We start from the raw sequence: 19,788 nt of genomic DNA, 5'->3' as shown, positions 1-19,788 counted from the left end.
TCGTAATTGTAAATCAGTATTTCTAGTTAGTTGCAATCATTTTAGTACTTTTTAATTTGTATTATTATTTTTATCTGTAAATATTTTATATTGATTTTTTTTAACGCTATTTCCCTTGCCCCATTGTAATCGACTACATCTTTTCAAAAACAATGTTTTTTACTTCCTTTGGTCTTGGTTGAATGATTGTTTCATCGGCGATATCACCATGATCACAGCATATCCATTTTTATATTTAAAATTTGTATGTAAAATAAAAAAATTCCTTACACTTTGCAAAGAACTGTATTGTTCCAATAACAAATACACTGAAGGTTCTTTTTTAAATATATGTAAAAAGTATTGATAAAAAAGAACATATTATAACTCATTAGTGCACTTAGGAGTATTTAGCCGTGTTTAGACGCACCATTTTCTGCTCTTTGGTCGGATTGTTGTTTCTTTGACACATTCTCCATTTCAATCCTCCATTTTATTCAATTAGTTGTGATTCTCTTCATCTCTCTGTTTGATGTTTTTGCAGACAAAAACAATTCGCAGAATTAATCTTAAAAAGTAGACATTAAACTCTTTCTTCTAAAAACTTTTAGCATTTAAACCTTATTGCATGACATTGAATTAGTATTTTATTATCAGTCTTATCACATATTATATGACCTGAATAATAGTTTCCTATATAATGATTTTTGACAGAAATTTATTTACTTAATAATTGAAGAATTCGTTCTTTTTATCGACACATTAAAAATTGATGCCGTAAATGTTATTTTGCGCGACGTCAAACTTTGAAATATCGGGAAAAGATGCATTTTTTCGAGATTTAACCATTAGCTTAAGAGCATATGTCCTTCTTTTTTAGAAATAACATGTGGCTTGATAGTCATACCGTACGGAGATTTTTTTTCCAACTATTATGAAGAAATTAACCACTTTTTTTAACTAGATAAATATTCAAAAAAAATACCGTTTTTTCTTAAATCAATTTCTTTTAACAAAAATCAATTATTAACAAAGAATTGTAACACAAATGTAGTAAGAACCCAATTTTGTAACGAAGATATTCCTTATCTCCTTACCGAAATCTGCATATCTTTATATTTTGAAACATAAAAAGACAGAAAGGTCCAAGAAACCGAAATATTAGTAAATGTCGAATAATTCAAACCCATTTGTCTTTTAAATTTAGCACATGAAGATATAATTTTTAGCACATATACACATGTACAGATTGATTTTGTAAAAAAAATCACTGTCGGTCTAAAACTGTATCGCATGCTCATAATTTTCCTAAAGCTTTAAATGTTAGATCATGAGGGTCTGAATGGGGATTCATTATTTCTGTATTCTATAATTTTTGGCAATTTGTTCTATAATTCATTTTACCTGTTGCCGATCATTCTTTATTCCATATATTTATTTCTAGTACCTCATCATTTTCTTTTTCTATATATTTGTCCGATTATTTTCTGTATTCTTTATTTTTTGTCTATAATTTCCTTCTATAAACCCCCATCCACACCCTCATGTATAATGGAAGACGATAAACATTTTAGTATACATACCCACCCGTTGTCACTTTCACCTGACATACAAATCACATATTGTTATTACGGCCCGTTATTTCCACCTGGACACAGGACTTATATAATATATATGTTACGTAATAATAACGGATATAGTAAATTCAGTAGAATATAACCTGTATCAACGCACTGACTTGTTAAATGTATTTTGAACTGACAATTGTTAATCATATTTTAAATTATTTTAAAATTAAGAATAAAAATCGAGAATATGTCAAAGAGACAACAACCCGAAAAGAACAGTTGACAGCCGAAGGCCACCAGTTATATTTGCTAATGTTTTAGTTTTGAATAAGGCAAAAACCATTGTATTTTCAGAAAATCTCTAAACGGATCTTTCGAGGTTACGTCACGGAAATGTATCTTAAATGAAAAGGTGCAACTGGGTGCATCCCTAAAAAGCAAATAAAAAAAAATCTATATTTATAAAATGACCGGTATTCGTCAATCAGACAGCAATCCAGCATATGAACATAAACACAAGAAAGTTACCTGACACTGAGTGACATCTAGAATAAGAGGTTTAAGCATACATGTACCACGCGCTGGTATACGTATCCACTTACTGAGTTGTGATTAAAATTCAATATACATGTAGGAGGGCGTATGACATTTGCGCCGATTTTGAAAATTTTCATTCTTTCATTTGCGCCGATTTCATTTTTTCATTTGCGCCGATTTTATATTTTTTCCTAATTGAATTTACAGGTAAGTTACAGGTAAAATCATACTTTTACATTGACTGATCACAGAGTATAAAGACAAATCAAGTGACATTGCAATTGGTAAATGGCTATCCCAATGTTTCTGGTAACCGTTCCTTTTCCTAAATGAAATCGATGACTGCTTCACATTTCACATTGTCTGACACTCCTTCTGATGACAAATGTCATACATTCTTAGACAACGTACAAGTACACATTCCATAACGGTCACCCAATTCGTGATGGGGTCCATAAAATTAACGAAGGGATGATTTCAACTTCACCATTTGGAACTCTTGGTTTAATAGCTTCCTTGTGAGGAAATGCGATCTCTAGAAATGCCTCAACCAGTAAGTATGCCAGACAAAGAAAAGATGGCCTTCGATATGGACAATTACGCCAAATATAGAAGAGACGAAATCATAAGAAAGGAATATATTAGATGTGTTGCCTATACATACTCGGCAAGAGCAGATTTATGATTTGAATGTATTTCGTTTTTATGGATTTGAATGCTGTACATATATTTTTAATTCGTCATTTTAGCCTAAACAAAGTGCTTTTATCTTAGGTTTTTACTTCTCGATTTTAAGCAGGAGACAACAGTTATATACATGTTATGATTGAAAATTCATAACATATGTACAACTGGCTAACGGAAGAGGTCTTTAATGATAAATGTAAATAACATTACTGGGATGGAGAGTTGTCTCATCTTCTTATATCATTTCACCTGTAATTTACCTGTTATTTACCTGTAAAAAAATTGGCGCAAATGAAAAAAAAAATTGGCGCAAATGAAAGAAAAAATCGACGCAAATGAAATGCAGATCGGCGCAAATGCAAAACGCCGATGTAGGACTGTGAAACGGGAAATATACGAAAGATTTGTTTTTACGTACGATTGAGTATCATTTCCTAAATACATACGGGTCCACACACTATTCTTATGATTAAATAATGGTAAATGAGGATCTCATTAGAAGAACAAATTAAGTAAGAATACATGTAGAAGCAAGAATGATTTCCACATGCAAAACATCAAATAGGACGATCTCTCATTAGACAATTAGTATGCAACAACTTGAACTATAACATCCATAGACAATAACACTATAGTAAATGCTTTATATACGGACATTGAAACGAATATACTGCTCATAATAATTGCATATATGTAGAATTGAGGTATCCCGCGTTATATAAACCATCGCACACCATTGCGCCAAAGTGTGCTGGTCTGCGCCGAAGTGTGCTGAGCTATTATTTCATTATTCAATCCGATGTAAAGCAAAATGAATGATACCGTTTTGAGCTATAAAACCAAGGCAACCCTTTATACTAATAAAAAATTGCTTGGTCTTGATAGATGCATACGAAACTTCAATTAATTGTTTGTATTTTTCAATCTTTTATATCCGATAAAAATGAACAAAAAATGGAAAAAACTACCGATTGTTCTACGAGACAAAATTTATCCTTAACAGAGTCTTTGTCATATGGATTCACAAAGAATAAAAAATTCCTCAGTAACAGAATAAAAACACCCCATGTTAAAAAAAAACCACGGGTGGGTCTAAACACTGATAAGGAGTCCTTAGAACGTATAACATGACACTAAGTACTAGATGGGATGTTGTTACATCTAATTTCTTTTCATATTATGGGATATTTAATGCATAATTTTCAAATTTTATAGAAAAATAATAATAAATAAACAAGATATTCGATATTATTAAGACACGTGCCTGTTTTTCTTTGATATGGCGAAAATCAATGAACCGTTTTACACGTGTCAAATTACATAACTGATTACACGGGAATACTCCTATCTGTTGTGTTAACGTTTAATCGACAAGATCGGTAAAGTTGGATACTAATAAATGAATTGTTGCTGGAAAAGAAATTTCAGAACGAAGAAGTATTTTCTTAAGTGTGTTTTGTAAATATTTCATGTAAATAATAAATTTGTCAACAGAACAATATATCTAATGTCGGTTTTTCCAAGACCGCATACAAATTGTGTGTTCGTACATTGGTATCACTTCGTCGTCGTCCGTCGTCCGCTTGACTTGTTCGTGTAGCGTTTTCACAAATTTTGGTATACTTTGTGGTTTCCAGTTAATCACCATTTCGAATACGTGTTTTATGGATTCGCAAATGATACTTGTCCACAAATGAACATGTTAAAGCTGGTTACGAGATTTCAATACATATTCGTACAATCGTTCTTTAAGTTTTTGAAAGTACGTGTTAAAAGTTTTGATAACAAGAAAAAGATGTGGTATGATTGGGGATAAGACAACTCATCGCAAGAAATAAAATGACACAGAAGTTTTCACCATACAATATGTTAAACAGACAATTTGTTAAAAAAAAATCGTAAGGGTTCCGCGGAACCCAGTGTCTCACCTATTCTTTCTGTTAATTGCAGGCTCAACAAAAAATGAGGAAATAAATCAATAAAATACTATACTATCTTTTGATTGAAAGAAGCTTTTGTCCAAGTTTGGTATGAATCTAATAAATGTTTAAAAACTTCTGGATACTATCTTATGATCATAAACAAGCTTCTTTCCAAGTTATGTTAGAAATTCAGGATAGTTTAAGAAACGGTTATTAATTTCAAAAACTTTAACCACAGAGTGAAAATTTGTAGACGCCGCCGACGCCGACGCCGGAATGTAGGATCGCTAAGTCTCGCTTTTTCGACTAAAGTCGAAGACTCGACAAAAAACATACAAATCAGATTTCCTTCTGACATACGGGCGCACTACGCTTTTTTTATACGCCCGTCAACATTTTGACGGGACGTATTATGGTATACAAATGTCCGGCGTCCGTCCGTCTGCCGGGCGTCCACATGTCGCACTGTAACTTGAGAACCGCATATCCATTTCATGAGACTTTACATAGTTGTTTCTTATGATGGTTTTTGGAATTTACTCATATTTTTAGTGAAACCATTTGTATATAAACGCGTCTTTGTCGAAATTAAAATAAAAAACAAAACACTTATGAATATATATATTCCTTTTGTCTTCGAATATCTTACATAAACATTTTAACAAGCTGACCAAACTCTTACTTATAAGTTAGCGCACATCAAAGTAGTGCTCCTATGGCAAACCATTTTGTTGGGAAAGAAATAAAGCAACAGCAAAATTATTTGTCCTTTTTATCATTTTGAATAAGAACAACACATATAATTATAAATATTTGAAGCATAAATCTTTTCGATACAATTGTTTTAAATTACTTAAAATAAAAAGATCGTGATTGTTTAATCAGTTGTTATGTTATTTGGCACGTGTCAATCGGTTCATTGATTTTCGGCATATCAAGAAAAACCGGCACGTGTCTAAATAATGTTGAATATCTCGTTTATTTATGATTTTTTTCTGTAAAATTTGAAATTAAAGCATTAAATATCAATCTCTAGAATGATATATATAAAAATAATACACATAACAGCGCTCCTTTTAGTCCTTAGTGGCATTGTATAGTCAAGGCCTTACTGCACCAAGGAATTCTTAGCAGTGTTTAGACGTACCGAAATAAAACATCCGTCATTTTTTAATAATCATAGAAGGTTAACCACTAGTCTGTTTCCCGGCCATCATTGAAATTCTTGACAATACCTTAATATTTGTATATTCCGAAGGCATACTGAATGTTTTACGGAGGGGACCAACCTAGTTAACAACGTGCTATTGGGATTTTTTTTCCGGATAATAATCTTTTAGACATACATTAAAAACGGTGTCATTGATAGGCAACCATGAACACAATGAAAAATGAATCCGTGAAAGTGTTCCATGTTTATTTTATTCAAATAAAGACTTGTTATGATAATACCATATATTTAACTAGTTTATCATAAAAAAATAAATAAAAACAAGATTATATCTTAAACTTGTAAATTCAATTTCAAGTTTTAAAAGTTCCTCAATTTAAAATCCTCCTGAAGGAATACATGCTATGTTTGCCTGATCTTATATTTGTTTAATTAAAATAATGCCTTCAATTACATATAATGTTTATTTTTATTCAATTTTCCACAAAACATAATTAGCTTAGTTTAAATGAAATTCAGAACAGAGAATTCAAACACTGTTGAAGAGAATATACATATTCGTGTTGATTCGCCTCAGTTTAATTTGTTAATTCAAGTTTGACATTTAACATTTTAATCCGCAATCCACATTTACCTGACAATCTTGTATATTGCATTTTCTCAATGTAATAACATTACGTGCATGTGACCATCAGAAACTAAGACAAAAATGATATTTATAATTGCATTTACCAAAACTTAAATATTTGAAAATATCTAAGTAGCAAATAAGCGAAGAATTATAATCTAGCCTAGTTCAACCAAGGATTTGTATAGTTTTTTTTTTCAATAAAATATTGTTGGTGTTTTGGCGACTATAGCAGTAACATTGCCGTTATTAAATGAAAATATAAAATTTTTGCTATCTGGTAATTAAAGGTTAAAATGTTCATTAAAATGTATAATATTTGTCTTAAAACTACATGTAATGGGCATTTAAGAATGACATGAAGTTCATCTTCAATAGTAGAGCTACAACACATGTCATCTCGTGGACATCTTTTCTTTCATACTTTCCAGTTTCTATTTTTTTAGTGGAGCTACCCCACATCTAAATTTGGCGAAAGCACTTTTGTTTTTAATTGACAGAATCTTTTTAACAAATAACAGTTGGCCAACAGTATATTTCGCTCAGTTGAATAGAAATTCCAATTTTAACTCTTCTGTCGTAGAAATGTCAATATCTTGTTATTGTTTTTACGTATACGTACAACATGTAGTTATATCAAACTGTGTCAGTCCCAGCCAAGATTCACTGAATAACCACGAAATATTTACAGATGATAAAATATTTACACAAAAAGTCATAAAGGTTTCAAATTGATTTGAATTGAATTGAATTATGAACGTTATGTACGATGAAGTTAATTAAGTGTTCACAAGAAAGTAAGTATGACTGTAAATTTTATTTAAAGTCGGAACATATATATATACTTTAACCGTGAGAAAAATATAAGCTTTGGTGAGCTCTATAACCGACTATTATATAAAAAAAAACCAACCGCAATGTATGAACGTTACACAATTAGAAATGAACGTTTGTCAAATGCACGTTATCTGATACACAATTATACACGATTGACGAACGCACGATACACGGTTAAAAATGAATGATTGATGAACGCACGATACACGCACGATACACGGTAAAGAATGAATGATTGATGAGCGCACGTTACACGCACGATACACGATTAAGAATACACGATGCACGCACGTTACACGGAAAATACACGGAACGATGAATGATGAACGCACGATTGGTACACGCACGATACACGCACGATACACGATGAACGCACGGAATAATGGTCAGTTTGAATTTTAGAAGGTCTGTACAAAGCAAATTCAAAAAGGATGACAACTGTCTTCTTCCTGAATTAGTACTGGCAAACATATTCTTTAAAAATTTCTACTTATTGTGAACCACAACTTGCTTCGACAGCTTGTGGTTCTATCGATACAAAGACAAAAGAAAAGATGTCTCAGCTTTGAAAATTTGCATCTCGTTTATGTAAATGAAATATTTATTTTTTGGCAGTGCTTTTGTCTTCATAATTGGTAATCATAGATACAATAATTGTCATTACAATACTATGAAACTATGTAAAAACACAGATGTAAATCAACGTTCTTACTGCCCCCTTTATGTTTGTTTCAGAGTTTTAATTGTTTTCAATGAGTTTATAAGATACTTCATGTCCAGTTAAATTGCTATCAATTGAATCAAAGGTATTTCTAAACTTAGACTTGTTTAAAAAAAATCTTTTCCGAACCAACGTTGCAAGATAAAGTTAAAACTTGTATTCAGTTTATTGCTTTCAAATGCGTGAATTTGTTTTTTTAGTATCTAACAAACCCTATCACAAGTTCAAGGTTAAAAAAATGTCGACCGAGATGTAAAAATAATAAAAAAGAATGACTACGACAAACTGTTATAAATCTTTTGCCAACAAATGTCGCCAATAATGATTAGTTTTTACCAATATGTAAAATATTGCAATCGTGTGCGGGAAACTCCTGGTCAATTGTTTAGTTGAAGCCATAAAAGGGTTACTGATACTCAAATGTAACAGTTACCTTTACTGCCAGTTTTTGAACCCTTCAAAATAAAACTCGGAGGGACCTTAAATGATCTGAATGTCTGTCTCTTTTAATCTTTTTTTTTCTAGTGGAAGTTAACAAAAACACGAGTATTGATAATACTTTTGGGTCTTCAACAAAACAATTGGCTCGGGGTTTTCCGCTCGCAATCGGTTTTTTTTTCGGAGTTAGAATTTAACAAAAATATACATGAGTTTAACACATTGTTGAAAGCCGTACGGTGAATTGTACTTGATTATTTCAGTGTCATTTGGTCTCTTTTTGAGATTTTTCTTATTGTCAATCACAACACCTTTTCTTATTTATAAATGGCTTTCAATTTCCGTTGACCTACCGTGCACAACCAACATTTTGTAAAACAAATATTGATTACCCATATCTTACGTACAGAAATATCTTAAGTATTTTGTGCCATAAAAGATATTATCAGAAATCTAGTTATAAACCCATACCTTACCTACATAATGTTGAATAATTTTTTGATTTTGATTTGGATTTGGTCCATTAAAATTAAACAATGATTGAATTACATATGTAATCTCTACTATATGTCACAGATCTATTTATACTTCAAACTTTTGTGATTTGTTACAGACCAACTTTGTTATTAAATTGCATTTAAAGCTCTAAAGTATTTGTTCCATAAAAGATTTTATCGGACATCTGATTGTATTATAAGTGCAATAAATACTGCCTGTAAAATTATGTAAAACTTGTAAAAACTTAAAACAAAAAGACATGAACAAGTATTTATTAAAAACAATCCTGGAACGGACGACAACTACCACTCTGCGATATTGCAAATAAAACGTTGTTTGACTATCTTTCAGATTTTATAGCGTTCTTTTAAAAATTCTTCAACTTTGTAAGCACGACATTTCACAGTTGTTATTTTCATTTACTAGTGCTGGGTGGAAACCGTTTCTGGTTGACTTGTTAATCCTTGAGTGTATCATCAGCTCAGTAGTAGGTCCTCAGCACTATCATGATTTATTAGCTAAAGTTCCAACGCCATTAGGCACAGTATACTAAAAAAGAATTTGTCTATTCTTTTCAGGTTTCTTTCGATCACTAAGCTTTTGAAATTTAGCGTTTTTATACAGTCCTCGTTTTTAAATGTTTTTGTTTTTGAGTGTTTATGATGAATGTCAGTCCAGGAAAGTGCTTCTTACGCCGCAAGAAATGTGTGAAGTATTATTTTTATTTTTATCATTGAATGAAATGAACAGGCATGATGTTGAAGTTTATGCTTTTTATAAAAACAAAACCCTGTATGTACATTTGCCATTGGTATTTATAAGGAAAGGAAACAAGTGAGAGTCATAGATGCAGTTGTAATCTGTACCGTACTTTAACATGATAACATGTTAGTTGGACTGGCATAAATTAACATACGACAGGCTGAACAACTGTTTAGACCGGTACTTGTACAGAAAAAGGACGGACAATATATACTTCCATCCCAACAAGAATCATATTTCAAAAATCCATACCGTCAAATACTGCAAATATATGTAATTAACTATTCGTATTTAAATTATATGAATCGCTTAATTTAAAAAGTCGAATACATTTTCTCATCAAACAGTCATTATTACGTCATTCAATCTTTACTGAATGGTTGCCTCATTGGCAATTATTATAGTTTAAATAATTGTGTTTACATTATCTAAAAAGAATATAATCATAGATACAAATGTCTTAAAACTTTCTAAATAATATTTCTCCAACAACAAATACACGAATTTATGATGTAACAACAACATAGATAGATCGATTGTTTGTACTGTTGCTATAGAGTGGCGTTCAATTATTATTGGCACAGTGCCCGATCACCAGCAACATGTCACGACGAGGTCGAATTCAAACATTTTAACAAAAGACAGTGTTTAAAATTCAGACCAAAGGTCTTTCAATTTATTATATCTCATTAACTCATATACATATAAACTTGGCAAAACGATTAAGTGATAAACCTTTAAAATCATTATGTACTTAATTAAACATATTTAATTTTTTAATATTTTCCAATTTCGTATATAAATGAAACATTTTTTTTTAACAGGAATGATGTTAAATGAATTATACAAACCAGTTATTTTAAAGCAAATTCTTTGATTACCCGGAAAATCAATACATTGACATATATAGATTAAGAAAAGTGTTGGTCTTTTAAAAGGGTTTTGCTAATTAAACATAAAAGCAGATCCTGCATTGAAAATTATAACGACTTAACGATTTTCCACAGGAAGTAGGACCAAGCCAGAAGCGAGCAAGGCACATACATAATTAGCGTTTGCTCTAATATGAATCGCAAGAACAGGAAGATGCAAATTCATTCATTCATATTGAATAATAGTTCGATCTTTTGATAAATTAGGTAATCCGTTTCCCTGCATATCCAGAAATCAACGCCACTTTGCTCATTTGAATATTATACTAATGAAATCGAATACGGGTCACGGAAATCATATTGAAATGATAGGGATTTTTGAAAAAAATGTCTATTTTAACTTTAATTTAAGTGATAGACAGGTTGCCGGGGCAGAAACAAATATACACAACAATATACACAATTTAAACGAAACATAATGACTGTCGTTGTAAAAATCAAGGTTCCTGAGCTATTTTGAAAATCGACGCGAGATGCTTTTAACATTGCAGTATAAAATACAGGCTAAATGGCTAAAACGTCAAATTTGCAAACTTCGTGTTGACAATTGGCTAACAAGGTCATTAGAAAAACAAGTTGCCGGGGTGAAACTTGAAACTTGGATGTCCAAAGAATAAGCAAGTCCAAACATTGTATGTGTAATCGTTGAACTCCAGGTTCCCACGTAAAGTTAAAATGCCAATATTTTAAGAAGAATAAACTCACGAGAACACGAAAACTTCACTTAATTCGCGTTCATTGTTTTGATTTTGACCGCCTGACAACTTTACGGAAGTATCAGAGTGATTATAAACAAGGACTCTGTGACGGGCAACTTATAATATCCGTGTTTTAAAGATTTTCACTATATCAAGCCAGTCTAGTTCAAACTATTATCACGTGGTATAATTCTCATTTACATATTACACATGTATGAATATTAATAAGTAAAAGCACTACTAATTTCTGCCTATGGCAAAACTATTCTTAATCTATATATATGCTGAAAATAAGATACACACTGTTAACTCTTTCAAACTACAACGTATCCTGACAAGTTTTTAACGAAAAGAGGGACGAAAGATACCAGAGGGACAGATAAACTTATAGATCGAAAACAAACTGACAACGCCATGGCCAAAAGTAAAAAGACAAACAGACATATAATAGTACAGATGACACAACATAGTAAACTTAAGACTAAGCAACACGAACCCCACGAAAAACTGGGGTGATCTCAGGTGCTTCTGAAGGGTTACCAGATACTGCTCCACATGTGGCACCCGTCGTGTTGCTTATGTTATTTCAAATCCGGTAAATAGTCTTATTCGGTAGGTCACATTCGTGAAAAGGGAAGAGTATTGTAGTAACTACATAAGGAACATATCCCTTATCATCTGTGAAACGGTTATTCCATGACGGTCAACCAACTCGTGATGGCGTCTGTAAAATTTACTAAAGGATGATTTCAACTTCACCATTTGGAACTCTTGGTTTGATAGCTTCCTTGTGAGCAGCAATCCTCTATCAAGTAAATCATGATAGGAAATACAAGCCCGGGAATATAGTATCAATTAGGAGATATAAACTCCGTATGCAGGAGCAGCTGGAATGTTGCTACATAGAAATGGACAGTTCACAATTGAGAAGCTGAAATCATCTCTTTTGTCGTAAATATAAACTAGAGGCTCTAAAGAGTCTGTGTCGCTCACCTTGGTCTTGTGCATATTAAACAATTGACACAGATAAATTAATGACATAATTGTGTTTTGGTCATGGTGATGTGTTTGTAGATCTTACTTTACTGAACATTCTTGTTGCTACAATTATCTCTATCTATAATGAACTTGGCCCAGTAATTACAGTGGAAAATATTTTCTAAAAATTTACAAAAAAAAAAAAAAAGGGCAATAACTCCTTAAGGGGTCAATTGACTATTTTGGTCATGTAAACTTATTTGTAGATCTTATTTTGCTGAACGTTATTGCTGTATACAGTTTATCTCTATCTATAATAATATTCAATAAAATTAACGGTATCAATTTTCTTGCACCAGATGCGCATTTCGACAATACATGTCTCTTCAGTGATGCTCGTGGCCAAAATATTTGAAATCCAAAGCTTATATAAAAGATGAAGAGCTATAATCCAAAAGGTCCAAAAAGTATAGCCAAATCCGTGAAAGGAATCAGAGCTTTGCATGAGGGAGATACATTCCTTAATTTATAATAATTTCTATCATTTTGTAACAGCAAATTTTAATAACACAAAAAAAATCCGTATTTTCATGCCAGTACCGAAGTACTGGCTACTGGGCTGGTGATACCCTCGGGGACTAATAGTCCACCAGCGGAGGCATCGACCCAGTGATAGTAATAAAATTAATGGTATCAATTTTCTTGCACCAGATGCGCATTTCGACAATACATGTCTCTTCAGTGATGCTCGTGGCCAAAATATTTGAAATCCAAAGCTTATATAAAAGATGAAGAGCTATAATCCAAAAGGTCCAAAAAGTATAGCCAAATCCGTGAAAGGAATCAGAGCTTTGCATGAGGGAGATACATTCCTTAATTTATAATAATTTCTATCATTTTGTAACAGCAAATTTTAATAACACAAAAAAAATCCGTATTTTCATGCCAGTACCGAAGTACTGGCTACTGGGCTGGTGATACCCTCGGGGACTAATAGTCCACCAGCAGAGGCATCGACCCAGATAATAACAAAAAACGGCAAAATTTCCTTAAAATTACCAATTCAGGGGCAGCAACCCAACAACAAGTTGTCCGATTCATCTGAAAATTTCAGGACAGATAAAGTTTGACCTGATTAACACTTTTACTGCATGTCAGATTTGCTCTAAATGCTTTGGTTTTTGAGTTATAAGCCAAAACTGCATTTTACCCCTATGTTCTATTTTTAGCCATAGCGGCCATCTTGGTCGATTGGCTGGGTCACGCCACACATTTTTTAAACTAGATATCCCAAAGATGATTGTGGCCAAGTTTGGATTAATTTGGCCCAGCAGTTTCAGAGGAGAAGATTTTTGTAAAAGATTACTAAGATTTACGAAAAATGGTTAAAAATTGACTATAAAGGTCAATAATTCCTAAAAGGGTCAACTGACCATTTTGGTCATGTTGACTTATTTGTAAATCTTATATTGCTGAACATTATTGCTGTTTACAGTTTATCTCTATCTATAATAATATTCAAGATAATAACCAAAAACAGCAAAAATTCCCTAAAATTATCAGTTCAGGGGCAGCAACCCAACAACGGGTTGTCGAATTTATCGGAAAATTTGACGGCAGATAGATCTTGACCTGATAAACAATTTTACCCCATGTCAGATTTGCTCTAAATGCTTTGGTTTTTGAGTGATAAGCCAAAAACTGCACTTTAAACCTATGTTCCATTTTTAGCCATTGCGGCCATCTTGGTTGGTTAGGCGGGTCACACCACACATTTTTAAACTAGATACCCAAATGATGATTATTGCCAAGTTTGGTTTAATTTGGCCCAGTAGTTTCAGAGGAGAAGATTTTTTTTTTAAATTAACGACGACGGACGACGGACGACAAGTGATGGGAAAAGCTCACTTGGCCCTTCGGGCCAGGTGAGCTAAAAAGAAGACGTGGTATAATTGCAAATGAGACAACAGTCCACAAGAGACCAAAATGACACAGACATTTACCACTATAGGTCACCGTACGGCCTTCAACAATGAGCAAAACCCATAAAGTTTTGTTTTCAACCGACCCTCATTGTCAATTTCTAGATGTAAGTCAAAATATGAGGCAGACATAACTGTATCTGTAGTATCCTTTATCTCTAGTTTGATGGGATAGATTCGTTCAACAGTCACCAAATTTTGTATTATTTAGTGAGAGAACATCATCTATATAGCGGAACTTAAGTTAAAGGATATTGCTTACTCCTTATCTTTCTTCCTAAGAAGTTCCTGCATCATGTCAGCCTCATAATAATAAAGAAAAAAGTCGGCAAGAGTAGGGGCACAATTGGAATTCTGACAGTTTGTTGAAAAACACGTCTTTCAAACTTAACAAATATGTTGTCAATCAAAAAATCCAGCATCTTGATAATTTCAGTTTCAGAGATTGTTTTGTTTGAATCAGAGTGATTCTTTACAGAGTAGGATGAATCCCTCCCCAAGACAAGATACTTGTTTCTACGTTCGCCGTTCTTTTTAATGAAACAAAGTAATACCAACTCTTTCAATTTGTCTTTTAGTTTGGAATTGGGAATACTTGTGTAAAGTGTAGAAAAATCAAATGTTTTAATACTAGAGTCTTAGATTGTATGTACTCTAAAAGATCTTTGGGATTTCTTAGTATCAACATTTGATTCACACCACCTCTAGAATGGGCAGATTCACAATAACTTTGGAGCCCGGTTTTGATTGCTGATAAAATAGATGTTAATAATTTAGAAAGAGGTTTCGTGAAGCACTTAGAAGACCCAGCAATATATTTTTTGTAAGGACACTTATGTAGTTTGCTGTAGTTCTTCATCTTTGGTTGAAATTCCAAAGGAACAAAGATCAGACCTTTGATTACCCAGGATTTCCTCTTTGGTAAGTGTCGTGAGGGTATATGTTGGGTTTCAAAGTGAATTGTCAGTACCTAATTCATTTATCAAGCAGTTTATGTAATGATATTTACACACAAAAACTATGTTGTTTGGGGCTTTATCTGCCGGGACAACAACATATTTGTCTTGGAGGTAGGACATTTGCGTCTTTAAAAAATGACGTATTGTGGGTATTGATAGACCCATTTAGTTTCTTAATTCGGATTTTTATCAACGACCTCACATCCTTAATCCATTATGAAAGAGTATCTACGTCTTCTTTCTAGCCCATTGCCTGGCATAATCTTCGACTGAATCCATCAGTATTTTGAAGTTGTATTTCCACTTGATGGATTTAAGCTCATGATATTTCGGACCTTTGGATAACAAATTTAGCAGGGAAGGGTCATTGACAATGTTGAGGTCTCCGGTAATAACGTAGCCAGCCGGATTATATGTCAATTGGGAACTAGCACTGGTGCAATCAGGAGGTTAAGACTTGAAGTCGTCAATGTTGAGATCCTGCAAAACGTGTTTGTAATTGAAAATTGTAGTTGCAATTGGTTTGGTATAGTTATAAAAAATTATTGGTACAGGCTGATCTTTAAAATATGGAGGTATTTTCGACTGAACTAATTTATGATGAAGGATATTGCCTACGTTGACGCCATCGAGACCTTTATTGGCAAAGGAAAGTTGAAGTAAAGGTCTTTATAATTTTCTCTTTTTCATCTTTTCCAATGCGAACTGGTTTGAAAAGTCTGTGACTTGCAATATCCGAAATGATAGCTGTAAGTTTGTGTTGGTTTGAATGAGGGTTTGTAACAGTGGTTTCCAAACATAAATTGATCAGGGAATGAAGTTTTGAAAGGGGTAATGAATAAAGTTTCGTGCGAATGTGGTGAATACCAAACGGCTTTTGTATAAATGGCAGCAAGTCATTAATAGAGACATCATGCAAAGTAGGTGATGTATAATGGAGTTGAAAATATTCATCACATTCACCGAGCTACACGACGGACAAGATAGAATACCGAAACCATCAATTTTGTCATTACAACCATATGGTGTCGCAGTTCCCAATTGTCGAATCCAGTAGTCCTCTTTTTGTCTACAGAGAGGGGTAGCAAGTTGAGAATTATTAGTTTTGTGGTATATTTTATCGATAATACTGTCATAGAAACGATGGAATGATCAGGCTAATTAAAATGCTGGTACAGAATGTCGTTTGCAATGAGGTTTATGTCTGATCTATGGCCGCATATACATTTGTTTAGCCTTCATATTTTGTTTCATCGACGTAAACCAATCTGCAAAGGTGGCACTCTAGTCCGTAGACGACATTTATAGATTTACAATTCAGATCATCGGTACTTCTAGTAAAATAAGACTTTTTAGTTAAAATTGCTAGTGAATTGAGCATTTGTTATGAAAATTTCACAAGTTTTGCAGCCATATATAGTCAATGCGCGTCTTTAATGAACGCATTGTAAATTCCAAAACAATTAGACTACAGTCCTTGGATGGTGTAAACTTCCCACTAACACCATACACCATTACACCATACACCTTGTACCATAACACCATACACATTACACCTTTGCACCATGCACCTTACACCATACACCATTACCCATTCTATCTACACGATCCAAAAATACCATTAACGCAATTAAATTTCCAGTATTAAGATTATTATTATTGTTTATGTTTACAATTTGAAAAAAACTAAATAAAAAGAACTTCGTTTTCAACTAATGAAACATCATCAACATCATTCACACCATTCCCGATCACACGTTACACAATCACACCATTCCTCATACACCATTACACCATTCCCCTTACACCATACACCTTACACCATTGCACCATACACCTTACACCATTACACCATACACGTTTTTTTGGGACGTTTACACCATCCAAGGGCTGTATACTTTTTCTCTTCATTATAACGATTTAATTTATATAATATAATTATACAATTCAGTCATGATTGTTTGGTTATTTATTGTCTTAAATTGGGTATTTTGTAATGCTTTGCTTTATAATTGTATGCGCTGAAATGTTTGATACACTTCGCTTGACATTAGACTTGCTGATTATTCATATGCATAAAAAAATATTTAAGTTAAGCATTATCTTTAATTTTTCGATTTGTTTGATTAACAGTAAGTATTTTGTTTGCCTCTGAAATATTTTTAATAATTTCTAAAATACTTTACTATATGCAGTAGTATACCATGTTCAACAGTCCTATTTAATTTTTGTATTGGGTATTCGTCATCTTTTCACAAAATAACATTTCTGAAATAATGTCAATTTATGCTTGCTATTGCAGAACCATCTGTATCATTATTTATATACACGAGACCGCATGTAATGACCATTAAAGTACACACATGACATCAGATTTCGACACACACGAGCAGAATAAACACATCATAGATACCAGGATTAACATTTTATATGCCAGACGCGCGTTTTGTCTACATAAGACTCATCAGTGACGCTCGAATAAAAAATTGTTTAAAAGGTCAAATAAAGTACGAGGTTGAAGAGCATTGAGGACCAAAAATTCCTAAAAGTTTTACCAAATACAGCTAAGGTAATCTATTCCTGAGGTAGAAAATCCTTAGATTTTCAAAAATTCAAAGTTTTGTTAACAGTTAATTTATAATTATAAACATATCGATGATAATTCAAGTCAACACAGAAGTGCTGACTACTGGGCTGGTGATACCCTCGGGGGAATAAATCTGCACTAGCAGTGGCATCGACCCAGTGGTAGCAAATAAACTCATCATAGAAACCAGGATTAACACTTTATATTTACGCCAGACGCGCGTTTCGTCTACATAAGACTAATCAGTGACACTCGAATCAAAAAATATGAAGAGTCTTATTATGTTTGATATGTCACATTTGTTATATGAATTTAATAGCTTTCAGAATGTTTGCATTCCTTATCTGTTCAACTATTACACATGTTGATTAAGCATTTAAAACTGTGGAAAGATCTACAGTTGAAACATTCAATGAATATGCATACTTAGCTTGAATTATTTGTTGAGACACTTCATGTATATTTATTATCCTGATTTAAGTAGTTTATAAGCGCCTCACAATGTTATTACATTCATGATCTAGTGGTTCATTTTAAATCAGTAATCCTGTATCATTTCAACGTAAGGTTTGTTGGTACCTCTGTTTAGCTTGCAATACGATCTCTTGTTTTTCTCATAGTTGAAAGCCATACGGATATCTTTAGTTGCCTACATCTTCGTCATGTGTCATTTTTCGGATTGTTGTATTTCATACCGCTGCTCGTTATTTAATATTCATTCCAGTCAGATAGAAATTAGTTTGCAATAAACGTATCTCGGTAAAGTTGTCCCAAGGTAAAATCACACATGAAATCATATGAATGTAACGTTAATTCGCACATGACAGTGTATAGAAATATATATTGAAACGTAATATAAATGCACCTAGTTTTGATCATGACACTGTTCTTAAAGATTGACAATACCAAATGGGTATTTAAATATTTATAAAGGTGATAATTTTGCATATACGTACAACTTAAATGAAAAATGATAAAAACCCTTATAAACGACCAAGGACTCGACAACTAACCGAAATATAAAAACATAACCAATAACTCTCACACTTATATAATTTCCAACATATAAAAACTATGTCAAAATTGTAAAAAAAAAGTAACGCCACTAAATTTTGTAAATACTGAAATTAGTCAAAACCGAAATTACAAAATTTACATTTATTACACAATAAAGCTATGCTGTATAACTAGATATATCAATGGCAAAACTCTGAAGATTGCATAAATAATACTGTGCAAAACTAGGTTTGAATAAATAATTTGCAGGCCAGTATAGACATTATTTCATTTAAACTCATTCATTATGAGTTAAAAGTGTTGTAATATTATTGCAACAGTAAATAAGCATTTGTCTAAAAAAAAAAAAAAAATTGTCATGTGAATATGTTGTTCTTATTGCTTGTACAAAATTACTTTTCAATTTTGAAATACTAGTTTTCACAACTTCAGTTTATTTGAAAATAATTGGCTTCTCTCTAAATTTCCATTGTTTTCTCTATAGTTTTAATATAATAACAGAGAAAATATGATTGCTGTCATCTTTTGATAACCTGATCATTATCAATATCTTTCAAAATTAATTTTTTTCTGCTTAATTGTCAACGATTTGTCAATTACAATATATTTTGTAAATCGGTGTCCTTACCATAGAAGTATATAAGGAGTGAAACAAAAGTTGTTTCATGATTATGGTAAAGCTGAATCAATCTATAATTTTTTTTGAAGTTATAGTCTCCTTGATTACTTATTCTTCTAGCTATACTACTCGTGTTAATATCTAATAGATTAAGAATGAAAATGTTTTTGTCACGAGAAGTCCTGCATTATAGAAATGACATAATAATTTTCCTAATAGACTGAATTTAAAAGTCTGATATAAATTTCTATAAGTGTTATAACCTTTG

General features: G+C 32.4%; 1 protein-coding gene across 1 annotated transcript in view; it reads right to left on the bottom strand.

Annotated features, from left to right (window-relative positions):
- The window catches only part of LOC139521406 (uncharacterized), a 33,362-nt gene extending 14,568 nt beyond the window's left edge, over positions 1-18,794 (bottom strand). Inside the window, exon 1 of the mRNA XM_071314884.1 lies at positions 18,311-18,794. The gene's annotated coding sequence lies outside the window, so the exon portion shown is untranslated. The remainder of the gene's footprint in view (positions 1-18,310) is intronic.
- Between the last annotated feature and the right edge of the window lie 994 nt (positions 18,795-19,788).

The sequence above is a fragment of the Mytilus edulis genome, chromosome 4 (assembly GCF_963676685.1).
Source record: "Mytilus edulis chromosome 4, xbMytEdul2.2, whole genome shotgun sequence".
In the NCBI taxonomy this organism is placed as follows: domain Eukaryota; kingdom Metazoa; phylum Mollusca; class Bivalvia; order Mytilida; family Mytilidae; genus Mytilus; species Mytilus edulis.
Note: the sequence above shows the minus strand (reverse complement) of the source record. Positions and strands in the feature narration are given on the sequence as shown.